Consider the following 22,468-nt stretch of genomic DNA (forward strand, 5'->3'; position numbering starts at 1 on the left):
AGCTTAAAACAAAGATAAAATTTGAAAATGTGTACAGTAAATTTCAGAAATACATATGAACAGCATAAAAATTATATCCGTGATAAAACAAACTGAATGCTAAAACAGATTATATAACGGCTGAAAAATAAAAAAAATAAAAACCCAAATGACATCCAATGGCCTGATTCCCACTACCTTTTAAACTGGATCACAAATCGGTTTGAACTGGTTCAAATGACCTTAGAATCATAGAATCATAGTTGGAAGAGACAGCAAGGGGCCATCCTGTCCAACCCCCTGCCATGCAGGAAATCTAAATCAAAGCATCCCCAACAGATGGCCATCCAGCCTCTACTTAAAGACCTCCAAGGAAGGAGACTCCACTACACTCCAAGGGAGTTTGTTCTACTGTCGAACAGCCCTTACTGTCAGGAAGTTCTTCCTAATGTTGAGGTGGAATCTCTTTTCCTGTAGTTTGCATCCATTGCTCCGGGTCCTAGTCTCTGGAGCAGCAGAAAACAAGCTAGCTCCCTCCTCAATATGACATCCCTTCAAGTATTTAAACAGGGCTATCATATCACCTCTTAACCTTCTCTTCTCCAGGCTAAACATCACCAGCTCCTTAACTCGTTCCTCATAGGGTATGGTTTCCAGACCCTTCACCATTTTAGTTGCCCTCCTTTGGACACGTTCCAGTTTTTCAACATCCTTTTTGAATTGTGGTGCCCAGAACTGGACACAATATTCCAGGTGGGGCCTGACCAAAGCTGAATATAGTGGCACTATTACTTCCATTGATCTTGATACTATACTTTTACTGATGCAGCCTAAAATCGCATTGGCCTTGTTAGCTGCCGCATCACACTGTTGACTCATGTTCAACTTGTGGTCTACTTGGACTCCCAGATCCCTTTCATACGTAGTTTCATTCATCCATGTGTCCCCCATCCTATCTCTGTGCATTTTATTTTTCCGCCCTAAGTGCAGTACCTTACATTTCTCTCTGTTCAAGTTCATTTTGTTAGCTGTGGCCCAACTTTCTAGTTTATTCAAGTCATTTTGAATTTTGATCCTGTCCTCTGGAGTTTTAGCAACTCCTCCTAATTTGGTGTCATCTGCAAATTTGATAAGTATGCTCCCAATTCTGTCACCCAAGTCGTTGATAAAGATGTTGAATAGCACTGGGCCCAGGACGGAGTCCTGTGGGACCCCAATGGTCACTTCTCTCCAGGATGAAAAAGAGCCATTGTTGAGAACCCTTTGGGTTCAGCTGGTCAACCAATTACAAATTCATGTAACAGTTAATTTGTCTAGCCCACATTTTACAAGCTTGTTTGCAAGAATGTCATGGGGAACCTTGTCAAAGGCCTTACTGAAATCAAGATATACTATATCCATAGCATTCCCTTCATCTACCAAGCTGGTAATTTTAAATTTTAAAAAAAGAGATTAGATTTAATTTTATTTATTTAATTACAGTTATGAAGTAGCAACAAAAATAATTTCATGGGTTTGAGTCACCACAACATGAAGAACTGTATTAAAGGGTCACGGCATTAGGAAGGTTGGGAACCAGTGCTCTACTATCTCTTTACTTATTCTGTCTGTGCTGAAATTCCCCTATTATTTCCTCCGCTCCATTATCCTCATGTTGGGCACCCTTTTCCTTTTCTGAGAAGACTGAACGTGTTGAGTAATTCTGCCATTTCTCTGTCCCCTGTTAGCATTTTGCCATCTTCTCCACGCAGTGAGCCTACCATTTCCTTCTTCCTTTTGCTGTGGACATATCCATTTGGTTCCCACTGAGGGGAGGCACAGACCCATTTAACCCGCATATTTTTGACCCTGATGTTTTCAGCGTCTTTTTGGATAAATTGATTCTGCGCAAGTGTGAACCAGATATCAATTTGAATCGATTTAGATTTGCCCTTCAGCCGGCTGGAGCGGGTCCATTTTGAACTGATTCATTCATGAATGTGAACTACAACTGGGTTATATCTGATCATATCCATGGAAGGGCGGGGTAGAAATAAAATTTATTATTATTATTATTATTTTACAGGGGAAAATGTGATTGGGGCAAATGTAGTGGGAATCATGCTTCGCTGTCGAATTGATCCATCCATCTGGATTGCAAACCGCTTTTTTTGTAAGTGAGAATAAAGCCAATATTAGCATTAGGCAAGCATCTCTGAGGAAGGCATTCTATAGCCAGAATGACAGCACTGAAACGGCCTTTTTCCAGCACCTGCCTGCAGCACCTCATCTGGAAAATGGCCTCTGAAGATGACATTATGGTTTTGATATATGCATATGGAGATAGGAGATCCTTCAAGTTCTCTGGAATTAAGCCACAACAGGTCAAAGACAGAACTACTGACTGGACCTTGAAATGGACTGAAAGTCTGTTGAATTGGCAAAGCAGCAGGATGCTCATGCCAACAAGGTTCAGCTAGCAAATTTGCAATTGTGTTTTCAACTGCTACCTACTGCTGAAGTTTCCAAGTTTCCCTCAGCCAATATACTGCAGCATTGCCAACAGGATGTCAGCAGGGCATGAATAAGTGAAACCAAGTTATCTTTCACTAAGGTCATAGTTGTCACATCCTCCCAATCAGGTAAAAGGTGATCTCCATGGCACAAAAAGAACCTGTACCTCTAGACAAGACCAAGAAACGTTTACATATTTAGATAAATGAGTCCTTATACAGGATTCTGCTTACTCCAGAATGGAACAGTTTCTGGAGCAGTAGAAACACCTAATAGTATCTCTGTCTAGCTTGAATTTCAGCTTATTTCATTCATCTATATTTATTATTACAGTGTGATTTCTACACATAAAGATTTTGAAGTACAACTTGTGTTGAAAGTTTATAAGATGTCCTCTTACTACAAAATGCCTACAGAGACAGTACTCAAGAAATGATTACTGAATTTTGTTTCACAGTGGGGCAGGAAGAAAGAAAGAGTCCAATTTTCAACTGAAGTTCACTCTATCCTACTATGAACAACTACAGCGCGCCTGTGCCATACGCGGGCGCGTCATACGCGGCTTGAGCATATGCGCTCAAGCTGTGGGGCATGCGCGGGGCAGAAGGGGCGGCGCGTCCATTCAATTGAATGGGTGCGCGTGCCCGTTGCGCACTGCCGCGGCCGCCGTGCACAAGCCCCATTGGAAACAATGGGGCTCGAGCATAGGCGGAATTCGCCTTACGTGGCGGGATCCGGAACGGATCCCCGCGTAAGGCGAGGACGCACTGTATTTTCTTTCTCATCAAAGTCTACAATCCCAGTAAGTTTCCAGAGTAGCTGAACAATCAACATAATTAAAAGAAAATACTGTAAAACATTAAAATACAGTATAAATGGATATTTAGGACACCGGGGAAGAACTCTTAGAACACCAGGGAAGAATTTGTTGGAATTACACACAACGAGAATAACTTCCACTTCCCAGAAAGCCTTTACTGCAGCTGCTCCAAAACTCTGGAACAGTCTCCTGGAAGAGATCCGTCTCACTACCTCCTTGGAGGCCTTTAAAAGGGATCTCTTCTGGCGAGCTTTCTTTAAGACATATTCTTCTACCTCTTTGACCTAGACTGAAACATCTCTCTCCTCTTTCGCTTTGATAGTATCGTTTTTAATTGTTATCTATTTTTATATTCTATATTGCTGTTTTTATTGTTGTGATTTGTATTTGTATACTGTATATTGAGTTGTAATCCTGCCTTGATCCACCTGGGAGAGGCGGAAAAATACAAATAAAATTTATTATTATTATTATTATTATTACTATATCAGAATAAGCTATAATAAGACCCAAGCAAGATAAAAGACAACTTTTAAAAAATATCAAAATGGCTTCAGGAAACAAGCCTGACAGGAACCGAACAAAAAACTGGAAAGTGTGTATTCACAGTGGTAAAATGAAACTCCCATGTGCTGTATGATGGTCAAAAAATTTTATTTTGTAAAAAGCCCAGATTATATAGGTTTTTGGCAGTCATACAGCATGTAAAATAAGCTTGACACCACAAAAAGGCACCAAGGTCCTTAAGCAAGAAAACTCTTTTAGGGCAGGCTTTCTAAAGACAAGGCATCACAACCAAAAGTCTCTTCTCCAGGTTACTACTCACCTTACCTTGCTGGACCTGACAAAAAGCTTCTGACAAGGGTCTTAACATTATGCTAGGCTCATAAGGAAACAAGTACTACTTGAAGAATTTGAAGCCTAAATTGTGTAGGGTCTGGCAGCAGAGTGGGAGTCAGTATGTGGTCTGAATACCCACCCCTAGTCAGCTCCAATATTTAGTGCCAACTAAAGCTAAGATTTACTTTGACAATTTTCAAAGGAAAAAATACTTGAGCAAACAGACACTTCTCACAGGTCTGCAGCAGAGTCTACAGTGCTATTTCATTGGCACTTCTTATGGAGAATTCTCCATGACTTTTTAAAAATAATTGAGAATTCCCATTATTAATTTGATTTCAAGATCTATTAAGCCTGTTTAGGTCTCATCTGAATTTTAAAAGCATGGCAGCTCCTAAACAACAAAAACACAATTTTAATAAACTGCTTATGTTCACATTATGCTAAGTAGATCTGTGCACAAAAGCAGGAGTCTATTGCTCAAATGGAAACTGCACATGGCAATTGGTCAGTACATCCAGTGCTGATACGCATTCCTTTCCATGGGTATATGTTTTCAAATGCATCTTGAAAGCTCATTCCCATCCTCCATTTTTTAACTGTACCCTACTGAAAGTGCAGCTAGAAAACATATGCATTAGGGTGCATATCCAGCTTCTGCCTGCTTTGTCCAATCTAACAAGTAACCCATACACAGAAACTTGTTTTTGTACATCTATCTAATGGATCAGGACCCTAGGGTGGATTTTCTCCATCTTGCATCCAGCAAAGAGATCCACATGCATGCATTTCCAGAGTTTTCTAGAAATATACAGGCCTTGAACTCATGAGAACTGGAAACCTTTTTAGAATTCTAAGAATGTTAGCTTCTTTATTTTAAAAATGCACATGTTTGTACTCTTTATAGACATAGAAAAAAGGCCAACATATTTAATAATTTGTGTTACTGGGTGGGCGGGCATCTCCAGTGGTCAACTTTTGCATCCAACAGAAACTCTGTCCTGCACCCGATTATTACAGTCTATTGTTGCCATGTCAATAATAAGACTGTCCAGTGTGGATCATACCAACAGTATATCAACAGTATGCCAAAAATGGTATTATCTTGGCACCCTAAGCAGACATGCTGGCACCAATATTTAGGATATGCAAGCCAGCTGATTCACCAGCCCTATACAAGGACAGTAATCTAATACATCCTTCTTCCTACAAACCACAATAAATCAAGAAAATGTCCAGTTTCTGAAAAACAGAAAAGCTTAAATCCCTATGAATGTTGTAATTGTAAGTCCTGGGTTTGGGACGTCGTCATTAAAAGTGTCCATCATCTGCAATCCCCGACTGTTGGACATCCTAGCTTATTCTTAAACATGACTTTCTCAGACTTTCCAGTAAATGAAAATATAGTACTCTCTTGCTATCCGTAGGGAATCTGTTCCGGACTTCCCAGCAAATAGCAAAAAACACTGGACCTTAAGTTCTGTTATTTTCAATGGGAGTGTAGATGCATGCACACGCATGCACACGCAGCCATGTGCCCACACACCTATTGAAGAAAACGGGGCTTGCCATCCACAGAAGCTCAGATCCAGGGATGGCAGTTGATGAAGACGGGTTGTACTATACAAAACAGGAACAGCATAATTCTTAAAATAATTTTTAATTAAAGACAAAAGTACTTCAACAACACAGGAAGGCAAAAAGATTAGCAATGTGAATACTGTTATCATCATGCAGAATTCTAAAACACTGAAAATAAAACGGAGATAGACTAGTACTGTATGTATATCATTAGGACACAAAAGGCATCAGCAGTGGGGTAGATAGCAGTGGAGGCATAAGCCAGAGCAGCCTCAGCTGTGGCCTCACTGTCTCAACAATCTCTTCCTGGACAACCCATGCCACCAAGCAGCAATAGCAACTGTCAGGAAGTGCAGACCCCTGCCTAGCCCATAGGTGATGCTGGGGCAGCCTTGGAGCAATAGGGTTAATGCTGCTAAAATGTCACAGGAACAACAGCTGCCTTGGAAGATAGTTTCATGGAATACAGGAAAAAGAAATGAAGTGGCCTGTAACAGTGAGGAAACATCCTGGAGGAAAGTCATTATCAGGAGCAGATCATACAGAAGAGATTCAGAACCTTTCCAATTAAGCAATTGCTTCCTACGTCTTCATGTGGAGAGCAGCAGTAAAGATGCTCAAACAGGAAAAACAGCAATAACAGATACAGTATAAAAGGAATCTAGGTAACAAGAAGCAAAAACAGGTGCTGGTGGTTGGGGACTTGCAGCTCAGGAGTATAGAGGCACCTGTGTGCCAGCCTGACAAAATGGATTGGGAAGATGTGCTGTCTTCCTGCAGCATACATTTGGGATGTGACCGACAACTTGCCAAAACACAGATCTGTACCCCTTTCTCCATATTCATGGACGTACCAACAACACAGCCAAGAACACCTTTGAGCAGATTACCTCTCACTATGAAGCGTTGGGCAGGAAGTTGAAGGGGCCTGAAACACATGTGACATTCCAGTCAATTCTGTCACTGAAAAATAAAGGACTAGACAAGGGCAGGAAGGTACAAAAATATATGACTGCCTATTTAGATGTTGTAGATGGGAGAAGTTTGGCTTTTGGAACCATGGTCTTAGACACAGGACTACTGGCTATATAGATAGTACTTTCGGAGGAAGTGACCATGGAATGCTAGAATTCGCAATTGTGAGACAAGGCAAAGAAGAATATACTCCAACACTGCCCTTAAATTTCAAGAAAGCTGATTTTAACAAGTTCAGGAAAAACTGAGGGAAATCTCATGGGTAGACATGCTAAAGGTAAAGGATAGTCAGCAAGGGTGGGAGTTCTTGAAGGAGCACAAGCACAAACAATCCCAGGAAAGAAGGAAAATGGGAAATCTCAAAAAAAGCCAATGTATCTGCACAGCAAACTCAAGTAGGAAGTGAAAAGAAAAAGGAATATGTATATACAATGGAAGGATGGATAAATCACCAAGGAAGAGTACAGATCTGTAGTCCAAGCTTGCAGAAATAGCATATGGAAAGCTAAAGCTCAGAATGACTGATTTAGTAGTCTGTATAATCTTCTAAAGCCTACTTTCTACTTGCATGTGTAAAACTGGCAGGTTCTCGCAAACCTACCATATATACTCGACTATAAATCAAGAAATTTATGTCCCAAAATTGCCCCTAAAACTTTGGAGTAGACTTATAGAAGGGTCAACTGATCAGCAGTGCTTAGAAGGATCCCAAAGCAAGCAAGCCTGACACCCCAATCTCCCTTGAACACCAATTCTTTCCCCTCTCCAGTCTGTTTTGCAAGGGTTGGCTTCCTAGCGAAAAAAATCCCCGTTTAAAAGCACTTGTGTCTCTCTCTGCTCCGTACGCCAAGATTTGGCTTCCTAGTGGGAAAATTCCCCATTTAAAAACACTTCTCTTTTGCTCTGTTTTGCAAGCCTTGGCTTCCCAAGGAAAAAACTCTCAATTTAAATCCAATTGCTTCTCTTTTGCAAAACCTGGCTTCCCAAGGAAAAAGCTCTCTCATTTAAATCCAATTGCTTCTCTTTTGCAAGCCTTGGCTTCCCAAGGAAAAAACCTCTCCCATTTAAATCCACTTGCTTCCTTTCTCAATCCGATGTTAAAACCTCTCCTCCAGCACCTGGGAATCGATTGGGAGTGGTCCAGAGAAAAGGGGATGGAAGTTGTATTTCTCCCTTTCCATCCTTCCTCCTAGCCCCCTAGGTTTTACCCTCGATTTATCCACAGGTCATATCAAAATCCAGGATTTTGACCCTGAAACCTTCCCTCAATTTATACATGAGGTCAACTTATACACGAGTATATACGATAATCTTAAGCAACACTGAGATGCAAACTGTTTAGTGAGTAAAGTAAAAAAAGTCTGTTTTGACACCAAGTTCAAACAAAGCCAGTGAACAATTTGAAACTGAAACTCCCATTCCTGTATTTGTCTCCAAAATGCTTGTTATTTTAGAACTTTTTGGACTATCTTAGAGACTGATATGTAAATCATTAAATCATCTTCATTCTTTTTCAACTTTTGTTTGCATTGCTTACCTCATTTATTAAAATCATTTTTAAATGTACAGAACAGGCAAAAGGTCATCAACATTAACATTAACCTCCAGCAAGCAAAACAATAGCCAAGCTGGTTTAGGGTGGGAGTTGTAATCCAGCACATCTGAAAGGGACACCAGGGTGCAGGAGGTGGAATTAAAGTAAAAAAGACCTAAGAAAGTAAAAGTGGGCTCTTCATCTATAAAGCAAGTACAGATTTAAACAGATGTTACAAACTTTCAGAAAAGATACCAAGAAATTAAAATTGTTTCTCAAACCAACAAGATCCTGGTAATGCACAATTTTGCCCTCATAGCTCAAATAGGTACCTGCCTTATTAAGGCAACATGCATATATACACACTACTGCTGCTACTACTACTTCCTCCTCACCCACCTCTCCCCATGGTTTGAGGGGGGGGGACAGCAACAGATTAAAATACAACAAATATCAGTTAAAAACACATAACATCACTTAAAACACATAACAAGTTTAAAATAACATATGAGACTAAGAGGCAAAACAGACAGCCCTGAAGGGGTGGCATGATGCTGCCCCTGAAAGAACTGGATTGGGACTACGGCAACCACATACTACATCCCCAATCTGGCCAGCTTCCACCCCAAATAGGAGTGGAAAAAGTCAGCTCCAATTTGGGGTGGAAAAAAGGCGCCCCTTTGCCTCTAGAGCCTGCTTTTCACCAGCATTGGGGTGAGTGGTGTCTGAATGCCACACCCCCAAGTCACCTGGAAGCCAGCCAACGTGTAATCGCTGGTGTGGTTTCCAGGTGACTTGGAGACATGGCGTGTCTAAATGCCATACCCCCAAGCTGGCTAGAAGCCGGCTCTACCGGGCTGTCTGTTTTGGCCCTTAAACATATTAAAATAGTCAATCCATAGTTAAAAATTCATGATTTAAAAAAAATCTGGACTGGTCTTTAATGCAATTTTAAATTCAGCATAGAAATAGTAAAGCAATTTTGAGGTTAAGTAATTCCTAAAATATAATGAATGATCCAGCTGTCAAGCCATTTTTAATACTAAATGATAGAGATGGCACACAATTCTAAAGTCAGACCTCTTGCTCTCAATCTCACACTCACACACGAAGAGGAAGATATACATACAGAACACCACAACACACATTCATATAATCCATGAGTATATCTGAAAGCATGAAACCCCCACAGAGATTACCAGTAGGCCACATCTTGCCATTAATAGAACCTGGTGAACCCATTACTAACAAGACTGAGAAGGGGTGTGTTTGGAGCTCAGCTAGAAGGAACAGTGCTGAAGAATGTGAACAAATGAGGGGATCAATGGCAAGAGACAAGCACAAAGATTTTGAAATTTTGCATGTGGAAGGCAGTAGGGGAAGAAGGAGAACAAGCAGCCCTTTTGCAACTTCTACTGTACGTTCCCAGCCAATGAGATTAAAAAAAAAACCAAGGCAACTGGAGCAAGCAAAGCAAAAGTAGCACCACTCCCATTAAAACCCAGTGGACATTCACATATCTCCAACCAGGATTTCACAAAAGAGGAGGTGGGTGTGGACCTCTCGCCAACCAGGTATTCTATTTATTTATTTACTTACTTCATTTGTATGCCATCTTTCTCTTAGAAGGTATCTGAGAGCTGCTGGCAGACTGGGCTAATAATTAACACTTTAAATCTTGAATTAAAGGAAGGGAAGCATTAGCAAGTTCTAAAAAGGCTCTACTGTTTTCCCCAGCCTATTGTTTCCACAAGCAGCCACAGTGGTTTACAGTATTTTCCTCTGTGAAGACTTGTTTTCCATTCCAGCCTGCACAGAGAAGTTAGTCAGATGAACCAATCATTCAGGTTAGGAGTGTGGGTATGTCTGGACTGTCAGAAACATTTCAAAAACAACCCTGGAAGAAAACCATTTGTATCAGTACACATACAAACAAAAAGCTAATGAAGATATCAAACTGGTAGTTCATTACGCACCAGAGAAAGTGCTTTCCCAATAGTGATGGTAAATGTCTTTTGGCTGTTACACAGAAGTTCATGAAAAACCGAGCTATGACTTTTGTATTTGAAATGCTCTGATTGCTCTGTCTTAATACACAGTGATGAGTGAATCCAACCTCACATTAAACAATGTTAAACACTCAAAGTTCTCAAGTTGAATACTATAAACCTGGCACACAAAATAGCAGCCTGGGTTCCTATATGTTTTTGCTGTAGCTCAAAACTGCCAATCTGCCCCTTCACCTGAACATCACATTGTTTGATAACCATCTTCTATACTCCAGCATTTAATAATAAAACTATTTAAAATTTCCATTTAGCAGTTCTTACATGATCATTTCAGTAGAACCCTGGATGTCTCCCTTAGGCCTATCATTGCAGGCTAATGCACTTTAATTTTGTACTTTAAAAGAAATTTACATACACATTCTCTCAAACAGCTTCCACTGGGGAGTTTCTTTTTTCAAAGAACTAAGCACATATGACAACAGATTTTGGTTTCTCTTTAAAAAGCTAAAAACTAGGGATGAGGATAATGCCAATAATAATTATTTTAAATTGGCTCATGGGCCATTGCCAAAGATCTACATGGCAGCACTTCTTTGAACATTCATGCAGGAAAGCGCTCTATATTCAAGCTTTCTCTTTCTGTCTAACACACACCCTTTTCTAAACACTTACCAAACAACTTGGTTGGAAACTGTGCCAAGCAATTCCCAGAAAGATGGGAATAGCAAGACCAGGGAAGAAAAAGCCCACCTTTCTTAATTCCCATGCTACTTTCACTTCCCCTAGGAAACTCTCATCGGCTAAACCCCGTGTGAGAGAAACAAAATACATGCCAAGTGAAGTGCATGCTTACAAGGGACTATGGGAGAGTTGCATACAGTCAGAAACCAAGGATGAAAGGGCCCATACACAAAGTTCTCTGCCCCAGCATACATAATGATGGGAATTCTTCAAGAAGAGAAACCTTTTTCAGACACTGGAATCCAAAGATCTGCTCAACACTGTATTTTACCAACTACAATATTATTCCTATGAGAATACCCATGGAAAAATGTTATAAGGATGGACATGGGAAGTCCTATCAGCCCTGGGAAACAAGTTTCAACTTTAGAGATTTTCTATTCAAGGAATGTGGGCAAATACTTTTGTATTATTCAACCAACAAGGCTTCACTGAAGTCTCCACAGTAACAATCCTCAAGCAGGCAAGAGGGGATGCCTACAACTTGGGTAATAACCTAACAATCAAACGAGCAACTACTACTACTACTTTGACAAACAATAAACCGATGTCTTATTAACAGTGATGATCTACTGAAGATAAACTCAGGGAAACCACTGTGATTATGACTGTACACGGACACATCCATCACACAGCTACAGTCAGTACTATCCAAATGTGCAGACTGTTTTACAGTATTTTGAGAGTGCCTTGTCCAAGTTCAATATCAGTTAGTGGTAGAGACAGAGGCCGTAGTGTTCTATATGTATAATCTAAGGTAATAACTACTGGACTTCAGACACCTCACATCTTTTAATTCCCATATATTAATGTATACTTAGACCACACACACAGAGAGAACATAACTGGTTAAGAAATAGCAACGAAAAATAATGTAATGAGCAGACAAACAAATGGGATTCTAAGATTCTACAAAAATTCTCAAATTGAACATTAGATGGTACAAGTGGGATCTTTAAAAAACAGCAATATTCATTCCATCAGACAACAATGCCCTTTTACAGGGCATTGCACTTCACTCACCTCTCCCCAGCATTTTTTAGCCACTGAGCATGGTCAGTTATTACTGGGCTGTGCATTTTTTAAAAGGGGGTGGGGATGAAAGACTTCAGCACTTACCTTTTATTCTCCTAAATACTTTAGTTTTTGTTTTCCTAAATACTTTTTCTGCCTCTACAAACACTGGGGGTTCCCCTAAGCACGCTTGCTTATTAGTAACCCTGTTTCAGCTATAGAGTCATCATAACTCAGTATCAGCTTTTAACTGACAGAAAAATACAGAAAGATGTGCACTCTCTCTCACTCTATTTTTTTATGATGAGGGTAAAATGTGCATTTTTAACTTACTTGCAATCTACAGTTTCTTCTCTGAACTTCTTATACAGCAATTCTTCACTCTCTGTCTATCAAAACAGTGGACAAGAACCAGGGCTCAAAATGTTTAACTGACAAGAGCAATAAACTCAATTTACAATACAATTCTATCTCTGTGTGTATGTGTATATGTATATGTGTATATATATCACCTGAGAGACTGAGGGCCTGAAAATACAGGCCAAAATAAAGCTGCTTTGGGTCACTTTGGAAGTATGCTGTTTAAATGACACATGCATCTTAAGAGGCTGGAAGCTACGTTAAAGCCACGCTCCAGTCCTAAGGAATGGGGTGCGGCTTTGCCACAGATTCTGGCCTCTTAAGATGCGTATGTCATTTAAACAGCATACTTCCAAAATGACCCAAAGCAGTCTTATTTTGGCCTCTCTGTTCAGGCCCTATCTTCCATTCAGTTCAAGAGCTTCATTTCCATTTAAGTGGAAACAGGACTCCCTTCATTGGTAAGCAAGATGAACTGATTAATGAGAATTTTTTAAAAAGAAAACACACATGATTTTAAATAAAATGCACATGGTAATGTAAATGGCAGCCACCAGAAGGCAATGCCTCTTATGACATATACATCTAAAAAAGAATTGCTGTATACATTTTGGTCCAGAATTGTTTCAAAAAAAAAATTAAATAAACTAAAACCTATGATTAATTAACAGAACATCTCTAATAATATCAGTCAGTAGCACAAAAACATGCATCGGAATCATCAGGATGGTATTAGGAGAATTGCTAAAATGATTGTAAATTTGTCTCTCTGGTTCAAGGTGTTGAACTAACACAATTCACCCACACACACTCGCACTAGCCAAAATACCACTGGTGATGACCGTTAATAAAATATGAAACAACTTTAGACTAATATAATATCTGAAATTTCTCCTCACTCCCGGATTTTCTTTTCTATTCTCTTTTCTTTCCTTTCTTTCAGTATTGTGTGTTCTACAGAGCACAAATTTCTTGTCATTCCATGTCTTAGGTGAGAACACTAGGCCTCCCTAGGCCTACACCATTGCATTGAGGAGGATTAATACTCATGGACACTCTTCTTAGTGGATTCATCAAGACTCATGCATTGTTTTAAGCTTCTATTGTCTTCCCATCAACCAACAAACAGCTTTCCTGGACCAGAATAAAAGCACAGCCCCCCTGCTGTTCTTTAAAGTGACCAAGAAAAGTTTAATTTCTCAACATATACATAGACAGATTCACAAATGCAAGCTACACTTTCACCAACTTCATGAGAAAGAGCAGGGCTCACATCTAAAAAGATGTAAACCATTACTTAACACAATTTAGGGGCAACATGGAAACATAATTCCACTAACATTACTATTGAGGGATACACAGACACTTCAAATGATCCATACAGTCATTTCCCCTGTTTCTCTCACATCTGCCATTTAGCTCACCCTGATACTGCAGGCATTCTCCCTGCAGCTGACCTCTCATAACCTCCATGTCACAGGGTGGGAAGCCACACACTTGTGGCCCTTTAATTCCATTACATGCTCCTTCTGGTTATATCAACCTTGAAGATATCTGCAGACTTTTGGGGAGGAAAGAATTGTTAGGTAGCGCTGCATTTAAGGAACTAAATACCCTAAAAGAGCCAGATCCCACCTGATCTTTGAAACTAAGAAGGGTCAGTCCTGGATAGCACTTGGATGGGAAGACCATCCACTAATGTCAGGTGCTGAAGACTGTATTTCAGAGAAAGGAACTGGCAAAACAACTTCTGAGTTTTCCTTACCTTAAAAGTGTGTATGAAATTTATGGGGTTGCCATAAGTCAGCAGACAACTTGAAGGCACACACATAAACACTATTGCCTTCAGCTATAAATTGTGACATTTATCAAGACCGGGATGCATGTGTTTTAATTCCAAAGCCTACAGAGAGTTAAAACCTAGGGCTTAAGTTAGTCGCACACATAGCTACAGAAAGCTTCTGAAAAATACATAATGTTGTGAGAAGAACACAATACATGCCACTTCCTTTCCAATGTCAATCCTAAAATCAACAGAGCATGCTGCATTAACAACAGTATCTTAGGCACTTTACAGAGTGCCCAAAAAGGGTGCTCTGCCGGTGCCCGTGTTTGCTGCGCCAGGGAGCCGCAGTGGACAAACCGTGCGGTTCCCCAGCGCAGCTAAAAGAACCCGCAAAAAGCGGGTTCTTTTTGCGGCACAGTTATGATGCTGCAAGGTGCCAATACATGGACTCCTTTTCTGTTAAAGCAGGGGCGGGTAACTGTGGCACTCCAGATTTTCTTTATTTTTTGCCTACAATCCAATTGGCAGAATATCCAATAGTAAAGGAATATGGGAGTTTCAGTTCAGCATCTGAATTTGCACATCCCTGTGGCGAACACTTGCCAAATGCTAGCCAGAACATATCTCACAGAACATAGATCACACTGTTTGGTCACACATTGACAAAGGATGTTTAGCTGTGGGTATTCCAGAAATAATACAACTATTATTTTTAGTACTATTTTTACATATGACCCATCCTGAATTTCCAAAATAAGGTGGGCTATCATGGTGTAGTGGCTTGAGCATTTGACTAGGACTCTGGAGACCAGGGTTCAAATCCCTGATCAGCCATGGAAACCCTCAGGGTGACCTTAGGCGAGACGCACTCTCAAAGGCAAACCTCCACTGAACGAATCTTATCAAGAAAACACTGTGATAGGGTAGTCATAATTGACTTGAAGGCACATAACACACGCACATATATGAACACAAATAAACTTATGAGCTAGCAAGAATAACTCCCAGAAGGTTGAAATTCATAAGAGGAGGCTGATCCAAAGAGAAAAACAGATCACTTGTCTCTTTAACTACTGGTACTCATCTAAAAAAGCCAAACAAAAGCTTTAGGAGACAACAGACAACTTTAACCTAAGTTTTTTCTGAAGTTTTGATTGGGTCATTGATGGTGGGCCATTCCAGGGTTTAATATCCACCCAGCCAAGTAACACCATTGAAACATGTGAAAAAGATAATAAGTTTTTGCATCACATTCTAGGGCAATCAAATACACATTTGACCCAGCCATTAAAAGCTATATTAAACAAAAAAGCAGTTATGCAAATATACAGTGACATAGTGGTTACCACTCTGTTTAGGTTGTTACCATTTTCAGGTAGGGGAAATAGTCTGAGGGAGGTTCTCAGGAAGAGTTCTGGAAGCTCAAAGGGAAATGTGGTGTAAGTGAAAGCAGGTAGAACCCAAGTAACTTCAAACCCAAGTAACTTTTTGGGAGAAAGGCAGCATAAATAAAATAAAATAAAGACAAAGCTGAAGATACAAAGATTACCTCCTTCTCTTTACTTTGTCAACATGTCTTTAAAGCAGGTGTTAAGTACCAAAGGCACACAATCTATTTACCATGATTACTGATTTTTTTAACCTGTCAAATCATAATCAGTCCCATTCATTAAGAGAAGGAGCTTTCATCTCAGATAAGCCTAGAAAACAATAGCAGCTGTAGTATTATGGTTTTACATGGTTGTTAGCAACAAAATAGTCCCTGGAGATCTGGTATAGCATAGTAACTTGGCAAATTGGTTATGTAAGTCCATTCAAGTCTTCTCTTCTGCCATAAAATGGGTCTCTCTGAGGAAAATACTTTCCCCTCCCTGGCCTAATAATAATCATGCCCCACTTTACAGGGCTGTTGTAAGGGTAACATAATAATGCACATTAGTACTTTAGAGCATCTAAAGCATTGTATAAATGCTAAACACTACCACCATTATAACAAAGTTAGGATAAAGCCGTACAGTTACTGTACCAGTAAGAGGGACTGCCCCTGTTTCACAACCAGACACAATGAGATGAATTTATTCAATAACGCTGCCACACTTAAGAATGATTTTTAAACACTAGCATCTTGAAACTGTCAAAAGGAATGTTTTTCTCCTTAAGACAAAGAAACTACCATGGATTGGAAAATAACTGGTTTTGTAATACACAGATCCATACCTATTCCTACACTATATCATTTGAATCAGGCAGCAGATAAAGCCTAACAGCCAATTTCAGGATTAAAAGTCTATCCACAAAGCTAGTGCCAGCTCAAATGACTTAAATGGACCAAGCCTAAGAAACCTGAAACCCTCCCAAGATTCACTCACCTGATACATGTTTAGCAGCATTAAACATTTGCTAGAGGATGAATGAAGTCCTGCTTTTATCTGATGAGCTTCAATGAACCCAGAGAGAACATTTAGCCCCCACAAATACAGTTTTGTGAGAACTTACTGTTGCATTCATTAGACTACAAGTCAGCTTGCATCTGCTGGCTAGAACTAACCAATAACTAGTATTTCCACACCTTTCAACAAATACAATTTAGTTGAAATTTGTTGCTGTTACTGTGCCTTCAAGTTCTTTCTGACTTATGTCAACCCTAAGGCAACCCCATCAAGGGGTTTTCTTGGCAAGTTTCTCCAGAGGGGGTTTGCCACTGACATCGTCTGAGGCTGAGAATGTGCGATTTGGTCAAGCAGGATTCATGGCTGAGTGGGGATTCAACCCCAATTCTCCACAGTCCTACTCCAATGCGCAAACCACTACATCAGTCTGGCTGTCTTTAGATAAATTTACTCCTGATAAAACACTGCATAGCTTGCCACACAAAGTTAAGGAAAATCAGACCAGCCACTTCTCAAACATTACTTAAGGTCAAACTACAAAACACAACACAAAACCCTGTTGAACTGGATCATACTCAAAAATACTATAACACAGGACTACTACAGCTTTTGCTATTGTCTCAAACCAAATACTCTATTCATTTTATGCTGCCAGAGCAACCACACCAGAGAATCAAATTGAAATTTGATCCATCTTAATTTCTATGCAAAATATTCAAATTTGGTTCTAAAGCATAATGCCCAATGTGGCTTATTTCTCCAGGTATCACAGTATGTGACCTGAGTAATAAATAAATAAATATTCTGATATGCTAATATAAAAAAACCCACAGAGGAATGGCAAAATACTGAAAATCAGTTTTCAGTCCTACAAAGCCTCTACATTTCTCAAAGAAACAAATTAGTATTTTTGCTTGGTTTGCTTTCAAATGTTCTGGAGACATTTATATTCCTATTACCTTCCCTGTCCAAACAGTACTGTAAGAAGAAATACACTAACTAGTACCAGACTGAGTATCTGATTTTTTTTTAAATAAAAAGATCTGATGTAGAAAGTCTGGAAATGAGGTTTGCAGTGACTGGGGCTGGGTAACAACATTTATTGTCAAGATTTCTTCTTTTAAAGATAACCCCAGTTTGATTAACAGCACAGGTAAAACTAAGACTGGATCTTTGAGTTCCAGTTCTGTAAAATCATGTAGGAGCCTTTCTTTTGCCCTTGGTTATTCATGCATTAACAGGCACTCTGGAGAAAGTGCTTACACTGAGTACTGTGCAACACAGACAAGGTTCCTAAATTCCTTCCCTTGGAGGCAAAAATGTTCCTGAAGATAAAAGGCTACAGACAGCCCATCAAAACACAACAGCCAGAGAAGCACGCGTGTGGACAAAAGATGTATTGCCGTACTGTGGAGCCAAGTCTCCAAAACTTACACGGATAGGATTCAGATCTATTTAACACATGGCTTAATCCAACGTACCTGTCACAACTGGGACTTTTAAGCACTTAGGGGTGTTGCTCTTTTCAACAGGCAACTAGGCACTGGACTGGCAGCTGCTTCCCATCCCCTGACCCAGCATTTCACCCAACATCCATCCCTAAATAAATAAAATAGTTCGCAACTTGCAGCATCTTTGCAACTAACTGAAAGTATAGCTGTTTTAGTCTGGAAAACCAGAATGCAAAAGCTGTTTGAGACTAAGGTCCAAAACACACTCCAGCAATAATCCAGTTTGAGACTGCTTTAGCTGCCCAGGCTCAGCACTATGGAATTCTGGGAACTGTAGTTTTGTGAGGCATTTAGCCTTCTCTGTCAGAGAGCTCTGGTGTCACAATGAACTACAATTCCCAGGATTCCCTAGCACTAAGTCAGGGCAGTTAAAGTGGTCTCAAACTGGATTATTTCTGCAGTGTGTGCTTTGAACCTAGATGAAAGAAAGTAGTCAAAGATATAGCTGTGTTAGTCTGTAGAATCAGACTGAAGGGAGATCATGCAGCACCTTTGAGATTCACTGGAAGAAAGTTGGCAGCAGGAGCTTTCCTAGACTTCAGTGTACTTCCTCAGATGCATCCAGTCTGAGACTGTTTTAGCTGCCCTGCCTCAATGCTAGGGCATTCTGGGAACTATAGTTTTGTAAGACATTTAGTCATCTCTGTCAGAGATGCCTCTGAGAAAGTAGACTGATGTCTACAAAAGCTCCTGCTGCCAAGTTCTTTCTTTCGGTCAGTCTCAAAGGTGCTACAAGGTCTCTCCACAAGACACAGTCTGGAAAATTAGTATGCCAAGGGCTCTTGCAGCACCTCTGAGAGTAACTGAAGGAAAGAAGGCAAAGATTCAGCCCTTTTAGCCTGGGCCCAGTATGAGGCTAAGTGCTACAAGATCCTTTTGTCTACTGAAAGGAAAAGGCTGGTAGCATGAGCTTTCCTAGACCTGCGCCTGCTTCCGCCCCTACATCTGAGGAAGTGAGTTCAAGTCTTGGAAAGCTCATACTCCCAACTTCTCTCTTTCAGTTAATGTCGAAGGGGCTACAAGAGCTCTCTCTACCCAGGTGAGCCTGGAAAATCTGCCTGCAAGGGGATCTTGGAGCCCCTTTGAGACCTAAGCGACAGAGAGAGCCTGCCTTGACCTAAGCCTGCACCTGAGGAAGTGGGCTCAAGTCTTGGAAAGCGGATGCTGCCAACTTCTCTCCCCCCGCCAGTCCCATCCGAGGGGGCTGCGGGCATGGGATCCCTTTCCAGGCAGATCTTCAGACCCACCGGGCCGGGTCTCCCCGTTCCAAATAAACTAAGGCAACTTCTCCAGCCGCCATGGCGCCCCCGAGTCCCTCCCCGCAAGTGCCCCCTCCTTAGTTCGCCCGCCTCTCACAATAGCCGCCACTCCGTCCTCCTCCTTGTCCCCTCCCGGCCCCCGTAGGTCTCCCCCTCCTGTGCCTCCGCTGCTCCTGCCCCTTCTTGTCCCCTCCCGGCCCCCGTACTCCCGCTCACCTGAGTCCCAGGCCCAGCCGCCTGGCGCTGGGGGACTGGGGCGAGGGGGCCCCCGGCCCGGCCGCTGGGAGGCGGGTGGGGGCCGCTGGAGGGGGGCTCAAGGGCTCCGCAGTGGCGGCGGTGGCGGCGCCTCCATCCGCGGCGCCTTCACCTGAGGAGGGACCGAGCCCCCCTCCCCGCCCCTCCCCAAGCCACTTCCGGTCCCACTGCTAGGAGACAGGCGCGGGCAGAGGAGCGCCGAGAGGCTCGAGCGGACAGTCGCGGAGAGCAGCGCCCAGGGCATCCTTCCGTCAGGGGGAGAGCGCCGAGCGCATCGAACGCCAGCAGGAGCGCCGAGCGAGTCGATAGAGAGGACTCCGGAGGAGGCTCCCGAATGGCAGGCGCGGCCTTCCGAGCGCCTACTCCATCGATGGCTGTCTTCAGAAGCAACGTCATCTGGGGAGCTGTGACGACTGCAAGCCTGGCGTCCTCCTTTTCCAGGACGCGTCCTACATTTCAGCCTTCTCCTGCCCAGTTGTTGCTCCAGGATGTCCTCCATTTTTGACCAGGGCTAAGAAGCAGGGATTTACTTTTATGCGAAAGGGTTTTTTTTAGCTTTTGTTTGGTCAAGCCCTCCATTTCTCTCGAACGTCCTACATTTTGCTTTGCCTTGTCCTCCTTTGTGGTTATGACGCCCTGCTCACAGAACTACAAATCCCAGAATCCCCTCGCACTGAGCCATGGCAGGCACCGTGGAGTCAGCCTGCATTATTCCATCCGTGCGGATGCAGCCCCAGTCTCCTTTTGCCAGTCAATCAATAGTATAATAATATATTTTATTGATAGGCCGCCTCTCCCTGCGGATCGAGGCGGGTTATAACAAACAGAAAAAATAAACATTAGCTAAAATCAAAGGTAATTAGTGGCACTGCAGTAATAATCCGGTTTGACACCACTTTGACAGCTGTGGACCAGTGATATGAAATCCTGGGATTCATTGATAGCAGTGGGTCTTACTTCTAAATCGAAGAGTAGATTCCTGTGACACTTTTAAGGCTTACAAACATTTCTGTAGTGCACTGATAGAGAGCCTTTGGCCCTCCAGATGCTTTGGACTACAACTGTCCTAAGCTCTTTCCATCATACTGGTTAAAGCTTCTGTGGCCAGAAGCCCAGAATATCTGGAGAGGCAACTCTCAGGGCCTCAGCATTGGGACTTTCCTTGTGATTTAGCAGGAGGTATGGCATTATCTGGCCTGTCCCACAAGATTCCTGCTCACACTGAGTGACTCTCATGGAAACTGGAGGGAACATGAGTTTCAATTGCAATTTATGATAGGGTTGGCATCAGGCAACAGTGCCTCTCTGGATGTTTTTCTATTACACCTCTCATCATCCCTCACCATGGGCTATGCTAGCTAAAGTGGATGGGAGTTAGAATCATAGAGTTGGAAGGGACCATAAGTGCCATCCAGTCCAACCCTCTGCCATGCATAAACACCCAGTGACAGATGGCCATCCAGCCTTAAAGACCTCCAAAGAAGGAGACTCCACTACACTCCGAGGGAGTGTGTTCCACTGTCGAACAGCCCTGACTGTCAGGAAGGTCTTCCTAATGTTGAGGTGGAATCTCTTTTCCTGAAGCTACATCCATTGTTCCGGGTCCTGTTCTTTGGAACAGCAGAAAACAAGCTTGCTCCATCCTCAATATGACATCCCTTCAAATATTTAAACAGGGCTATCATATGCCAAAAACATCTGAAGGACCACATAACCTTCCCCGTCCCAATATTATAACTGTGGACTGGTGTCTGCTTCATGAAATGCACAGACATCTGATTTGATCATCTAATGAACTGAACTCTAGGTTTGAAGGTGCTGCAGAATCTTTTGTCATTTTTGATGTAACATGAAAACATGGCTGAGAAAAGTGTTTCAGTCACTCATAGTGAGTATGCTTAATTTGTTTACCCTTACATCCCAAACATAGGGATGTTTACTAAGAAGAAGAATGCAATGGATTTGATGGGGTTTAATGCTAAGTAACTAGATGTGAGATACCTAGTTACTTAGAATTAAACCCCATCAAATTAATTGCATTTTACTAGGTAACTAGGTATAAATGGTATAAGATAAACAGAATGAAATGGAGAGGTATTGGGTGATAGCTGGAGAGCCAGAGTGGTTCACTAGTGTGAGTATTGGACTAGGACACTGGGAGACCAGGATTTGAATCCCCACTCAGCCATGGAGACCCTCTGGGTGACCTTGGGCAAATCTCAGCCTTGGAGAAAGGCAAGGGCAAACATCACTCAGAACTAATTTGGCCAAGAAACCCCTGTGATAGGTTCACATTAGGATCACCATATGTCAGAAATAAATTGAAAGCAGACAACAACAACAAAGATACAAGCCTTTATAAAAGATGAAGCTTTGTATGGAGATGCAGATTTTAAACACCCAACAGGAGCAGCATGGGTTATACAGTATCTAGCTCTCTTCTGCCCTTCTCTATAAATAATAGAGCTAGCTTGGAAGAAGAACTGCAGGTCAGGCATCTAATACCCCCTTATTGTCAAATGTATGGAATAGTCAGTGAGTCAATGGAGATGCAAACAATTAGTAATTTATTAATATTAATTGGTTATTATTATTATTTCCTCACATAACCTCAGGGTTATATGTAGCTTTCAGCACAATCAATTGGTTATAGAGTGTTTGAAAAAGATTTAGGTTCCTCCACAGATACAAAGACTATAGGCTTCCTCTATAGGAAAACAAAAATGCCAGGACCCAATTCAGTGGACAGGTGGTTAAGGCAGGAAATATAGAAACTTTCACAGAGACCTATTTATGATTAATGCTAAATTTAAATGCTGTTTCTGTCCAGTCAATTTTGATTTACAATTCTCTTTGAAGCTAGCAGCATTGTCTGAGGAACATATTAAATTTGGTTGTTTTCACTGTGTGCGCTAATGTGC

General features: G+C 41.5%; 1 protein-coding gene across 5 annotated transcripts in view; it reads right to left on the minus strand.

The window, feature by feature from the left end:
- IKZF4 (IKAROS family zinc finger 4) overlaps positions 1-19,786 on the minus strand; it is an 85,835-nt gene extending 66,049 nt beyond the window's left edge. For 2 of the 5 annotated variants that reach the window (XM_089477155.1, XM_089477126.1), the window contains exon 1: positions 19,509-19,786. The gene's annotated coding sequence lies outside the window, so the exon portion shown is untranslated. Of the gene's footprint in view, positions 1-12,319; positions 12,335-19,508 lie in introns of those variants that run through there. The other 3 variants (XM_089477146.1, XM_089477163.1, XM_089477138.1) reach the window with 2 other exon arrangements.
- Between the last annotated feature and the right edge of the window lie 2,682 nt (positions 19,787-22,468).

The sequence above is a fragment of the Sceloporus occidentalis genome, unplaced genomic scaffold, assembly GCF_023333645.1.
Source record: "Sceloporus occidentalis isolate IW3139 unplaced genomic scaffold, rSceOcc1.0.p SCAF_1, whole genome shotgun sequence".
Lineage (NCBI taxonomy): Eukaryota > Metazoa > Chordata > Lepidosauria > Squamata > Phrynosomatidae > Sceloporus > Sceloporus occidentalis.